Source organism: Petaurus breviceps, unplaced genomic scaffold (genome assembly GCF_028583685.1).
Source record: "Petaurus breviceps papuanus isolate PSGF00001 unplaced genomic scaffold, PetGlider_PUasm1.0 208, whole genome shotgun sequence".
Taxonomy (NCBI): domain Eukaryota; kingdom Metazoa; phylum Chordata; class Mammalia; order Diprotodontia; family Petauridae; genus Petaurus; species Petaurus breviceps.
The window spans coordinates 4579024-4584893 of NW_027185852.1; positions in this window are offsets into that span (position 1 = coordinate 4579024).

Genomic DNA, 5870 nt, shown 5'->3' on the forward strand with positions numbered 1-5870 from the left:
GCAGCCAAGTGAGTGGTGTTTGTTAAAATAAAATACAGAATTCCAAGCTCTGAATGAATGTTTATTTTTTAAATTCACTAGCATTTTAATGCTTCATTACTTCAAATTCTGTGTTTAGATTTCTAAATCTGTTAGGCCTTTTGAAATGATATCATATTTTGATTCAGTGAACTTTATGCCAGACATTGTGCTAAATATTAGGCGGAGAAGGAAAACCTCTTCCCCTTCCCCCCCAAAAAAGGGGAGGGCATTTGTCCTTAAGAAGCTTACACTCTTATTGGGGAAGGAATGTCATATACATACACAGAATAGGTGAGCTGAGAGAAGAGGGCCCTAGCAGCCCTGGGGACCAGGAAAGGCCTCCCTCCGCCAGAAGGTGGGCTGGGCTTGTGTTGAGTACATTTGTAAGGGGGCATAGTGTTCTAAGCATGAAGAACAGGCTTGCATTTCAAGGAGGCAAGTCTAACTGGGTCCTAGCGTGTCGAAGGACATAGGAAGGAGCCTGGCTTTCAGTGCCACACCGGAGTATCACATGGTCAGACGGGAATAGGGGCAGTCAGAGGTAGGGAGACCCAGGGACACTTACTGCAGTAGGCTGAGCCTGGAGGATTGGAGAGTAATTTTCAGTTGTCCCACTCTTCATCACCCTATTTGGGGTTTTCTTGGCAAAGATAGTGTTTCCTATTTTTGGCTCATTTTACAGATGAAAGTGAGACAGATGTGGTTAAGTGACTTGCCCAGGGTCACACAGGTATCTGAACCTGGATTTGAGCTCAGGTCTTACTGACTCCAGGCCCAGCGCTTTATCCACTGTGCCACCTAGCTGCCCCTCAAGTAAGATCCTCTTTCAGGGTAGTGCTTTTGAGAAAGGACCTGTAAGAAGTAAAAAAAACATTCTTAGGTGCTTAGTTTGAAGTTGAATGTAGTAAAGTCGATCCCTACACCTTCCAGGTTTGTTAGGTACTCCGGTGCAGTCACTGGGTGTTCTTGATCCAGCTTCTATACCTGCCCTAGTATGGGCTTTCTCCTAGACCCTCTGCATTTGTACTTAGTAGTTTGTTTCTCTGGCTAACTTCAAAATGTAGCATTTTTAGGAAGACCTGAATTCAAGTCCTACCTCAGAGACTTGTTAGCTTTGTGCCTCTGGGCAAATCATTCAGCCTGTAAAGAGTTTTTTTTTTTTATTTATTGTTGGCAAAGCTAATGGACAATTGAAGCTAAACAGTCATAGGGCTTAATAAGGATGGATGTAGAACTTCTGTACTTGGACTGAAGAAATTATCTTTACAGGCTTGAAAAAGGTGTGTTACAGGGTGCTCGGTCAAATCATCTGAGAGAAGAAAGCTCTTGGAAGACCCGGTTTGATGATTCTGGTCAGGTGCTGCACATCTTTTATTTCCTGGTGCATTGTAGGCTAATTCAGGCCCTCAAGTTCTGTTCAGGAAAGTTTGCTTCAGAGAAGCAACTTTTTTGGAGATGAATGAGCCCTTGTAATGTTAATGGAGCTTAAGATCTTCCCCGCCCATTAATTGGCCTCTGTGCAGATCATTAAGGGAAGCTTGCTTGTCTGGAAGGCTTTCACACCTTTGGCTGATTTGGGAAGGTTGTGATGCCTTCTGGCTCTGAGAAGTGTGGATCTAATCTGAGTTGGTATTTTGCTTTGGGAGCTGGCTTATGGGAAGGATCTAGTGATTCCCTCATCAAGACTGAGAGGCCACATGTTCAGAGCTCCCCAACTGCTCACATTTAAAGGCTCTCTCAATCCAGGGATGTATGTAAAGTGTGTAGTTGATTCAGGAAGTCAGAGCCCTGTCTGTTGGTCTGTTTCTTTGCTTGTATTTTTCTCTTTTTCCTTTTTGGAGGGCAGTTGGGGTTGTGACTAGCCCAAGGTCACACAGCTAATAAGTGTTAAGTGTCTGAGGCGGGGTTTGAACTCAAGTCCTCCTGACTCCAGGGCCAGAGCTCTGTGGTCTCCATATTTTCTCAAGTTTGGGGTGCTGACTTTTCCCTTGAACTAGTGAATGTGATTAACAAAGGTTATCGACCCCCTTAAGCAGCTGGCTTTCCTAGTAAAGCAGACCTAAGAACCTGTGCCAGCTGCCATCCTGGGGATGCCAGCGTGGTTCCTGCTACAGCCCTGCAGGCAGCGTACTACCCCAGTCTTGGGGGATGCAAGCATCTGCTTTCATTTAATCATTTAACAATAAGATTAGGTTTTACAAAGGAATATTTACTTCAAAGGCATAGCTGAAATGAACATAGAAACACTTCTTCTATCACCTCAAGGATGTAACACTGTCACTCTCTGGGAGGGTGTGAGGATTAAGCTCACGTTTTGACTCAGTTCCAACAGCATTAGCCTCACCACATTCAGTGCCATAAGCCCCTCTGGGCTAGCTTCCTGGAACCCTGCCTTCTCAGGCCTTCCCCATTGGATTGGCAGCAAAACAGTCTAGCATCTTAGACTACGAGGTACCCATGACTTGAGCTCAAGAGAAGGTCCCTCCATTCCCCACACCTGCGGCTGAAGCTTCAAGCCCTTTTCTCTGGACTGGGGGTCTAATTTGGGAGGAAGGTGGCCCTCAGACGGGTCTTGCATGGTATCACTCAGTGAATGAACAAGTTCTTCACTTCTGAACAGGGGCAAAATGGAGGGAGATTGACTCAGGTAGACTTAGGACGCAGCAGTTCTAGCCACAACGTCAAAGGTAAGAGACTGTCCCAATGACAAGGTAGGCCAGCCAGCACAGTATCCAAGCCTGCACCGGGCCTCCTGTCTCCCAGGAGCAGGGCCCTCACATCGTCAGGCAGGAGGACTCCCACTGTCCATGGTCTGGGCATTCACCAAACCCCAGGTACACTGGGATCAAATATACTACCCAGATAGAGCTGAGAAGAGTGTGGGGGGGTTGCCATCTCTGTATTCCTGTAAGCTTGGGCCCCCAGAGTCCCAGCCAGTGATGTCTCTCACTAAGAGGATTCCCTGAAGCTGTTAGCTCCTTTCATGTCTGGAGTATGAGTGAGTTTCGGTTCTCTAGGACCCACCCATCCGACTTCAAGGTCATCATCCAGGCCGGTGGCTGGGGAGCTGAGTCTTAGTTTTCCTGAAGGCCAAGACAATGTTCAGCTGATCCTTTCGGACACTGTGGGTTTGCTGTTGGCTGACACAGTTCATCCTTGGGGCCCATCCTTAGGAGATCACCTTGGTTAGTCCCAGCCAATGGGTGGGCTCCCCCCGTGGCTCAACAGCACATGTGAATATTATAGGTGCCACGGCAAGCATCCAGCATTAATTATTAATAATTATTAAGAGTGCCTGGCAGTCTGGCAGGTGAATAAGATACAAAGATAGTCAGGAAACCAGTCTGCCCTCGAAGAACTTACATCTGACATCTAGTCCCTTGCAGGCCCATTTACCAGACTTGCCCGATGTCCAGTCAAAGTGGCTAATTACCCAGGTTATACAGCTGGTAAGCAACCATCCAAACTTCAGTGTCCAGGGACGTGTTGCTTCTAATAGCCAAGCAAGGCCAGCAAACATTCCTTTCTGCATTTCCACCTACTCGTTGGAGCCGGAATTTATCGGGATTTATGCACTAAGGAAAGAAGGTGAACAATTGGTTACTTGTTTGGAAGTAAGAAACTTACAGTGTATTCCAGGCTCTCTTCCTCAGATCCTTCATGATCTTGTTTCTTCTGTCCCCCACCCTCCAAAATTAAGCTCAATGTTAATTGAGTATCCACAGAATACAAAATCCTTTCTTGGGCAAACAGGATGTATTGTTTGCAAAACCAAGAGTTAGCAATTAATTTGCTTCATTTTGTTGGATTAGGAGGAGCTATGCTGTTCAAATTTGTGTAGCAAATGCTAAACTCACACGAGGGGTCAACCTATGGTCAATGAAGGGAAGGGAAGAGTGAAGGCTAAGTTTGGGGAGCAGCAAATAGGCTGGTTTCAATGTAAAATTGAGAGACGAGTCTAGAAATCAGCAGGGGAGTGACTGGGAGTGGACACCCCTGAATGCCAAGTGGAGGAGTCTGGATGATCCCCCCAGGAGATACGGGGAAGCAGAGGATTCTGGAGGAGAGTGACAACGCCAGATCTGCATTTGGGAGATTCTTTCGGCAACTGTGTGAAGTGTAATTTGAAGATGCTAAAGATGAGAAGTCAGGCGACCAGTGGGGAAGCTCCTGCACTAGGCTGTGAAGGGAATGAGGGCCTGCGTGACATGCTTAGGGCAGTGACTGGGCGAGTGCAGAGAAGAGGAGAGACTCAAGAGCTGCCGTAGGGAGCTAAACTCGGTAATAACAATTAAAGGACTTCATTTAACTGAAGGTCACACATTCAGTGTTAGCTGACTGCACTGATTCAAGGTGAATGTGCACCAGTAAAAACTTGTGGATTGGAAATGGCTTCATCTGTCTGTTTGGGGCAATACAGCAAATGGTGATCTCACGGTTGGAGAGACCCTTCACAGATGCAGACCACGAGCCCTCCATACCTTCTCTTCCTGTGTGTTCTTATCTATACTTTCCTGTAAAGTCTTCGAGAGGAATTCACTCTTTCCTTTACTATCTTAGCGAAACTACTGGTTTGCCACTCTTACCTCTTACTTTAGCTAACTATTTGACTGACCCATCTCCAATGAGCTTCTCTGTCTCTGCTTCTGTGTCTGTGTCTCTCTGTCTCTCTCTGTCTGTCTCTCTCTCTCTCTCTGTCTGTCTCTCTGTCTCTCTCTGTCTCTCTGTCTCTCTCTCTGTCTCTGTCTCTCTGTCTCTCTGTCTCTCTCTCCGTCTCTCTCTCTCTGTCTCTCTCTGTGTGTCTCTGTCTCTCTCTCTCTTTTACCTTTCTCTGTTTCTGTCTGCTTCCCACCCCCCACCCCCCACTTCCTCCAGGGCTCGTGATTTCTTCAGGGTAGGGAACTCTCAGGGAGAAAGTTGCTCTGCCTAGACAGCCTAGCACTGCCCCTATAATTTATAGTTAGAGTTGCTGGGAACCCTGCCTGGTCCAGGGTCTGCCTTCAATCCACATCTTCCTAGCTCTAAGTCCAGCTCATTATCCATTACCCACTCCTGCCTCCCTGAAATCCGGCTGTCTTTTTGTTTTTTTAATTAATGTGTCTGGTATTTACTCACCTGTGACCTTGTTGCTTCAACCCCAGTAAAATATAAGCAGCTTGAGGGCAGGAGCTGTTTTTGCTTTTGTGTTCCCCATGCCCAGCAAAGTGGGATGAGGAAATTAAGGCAAATCTAAAGTTAAGTGACTCATCCAGGGTCACACTGCTAGTAAAAGTCTGTGACTGGATTTGAACTCAGATCTTCCTTCCCTCCTCCCTCCCTCCCTTCCTTCTTTCGTTCCTTCTGTGTGCAACAGCACAATAAATGAGTTTGGAGACTGATTAAGAAAGTAGAAAAAAGTTTATTTATTCTTTCTCATGAGAAAGGGCCCTTGGCCCCTATTGCCCAAATGGCGTCTGCCAGGGAGAGAGCAGCAGGTAGAAGCAAGCCCATGGTTATATAACCTAATGCAGAAACCCAGCCCCCAACCGGGGGTTTCACTCTCATTGCTGGGGAGGCCAGCCCATTACCTAAGCAGGGAATCTATCTTGGAGACAAAGGACACAGAAACATGTGTGTGTCCAATGCAAGGTCAGGAAGGCAGTTTTATCCTTATTTGGCATACCTTGTGCTGAGGTGGCACTGGGGAGGGTTCCAGATTCCTGTAAGGTCAGGTGACCTCTAAATTTAGGCCTAATGGATACTGAAGCCACTCTAGATTAGATTTTTCAGAATGGGGAAATTTCACTGCAGATTATCACTCACCCTTCCTTCCTTCCTTCCTTCCTTCCTTCCTTCCTTCCTTCCTTCCT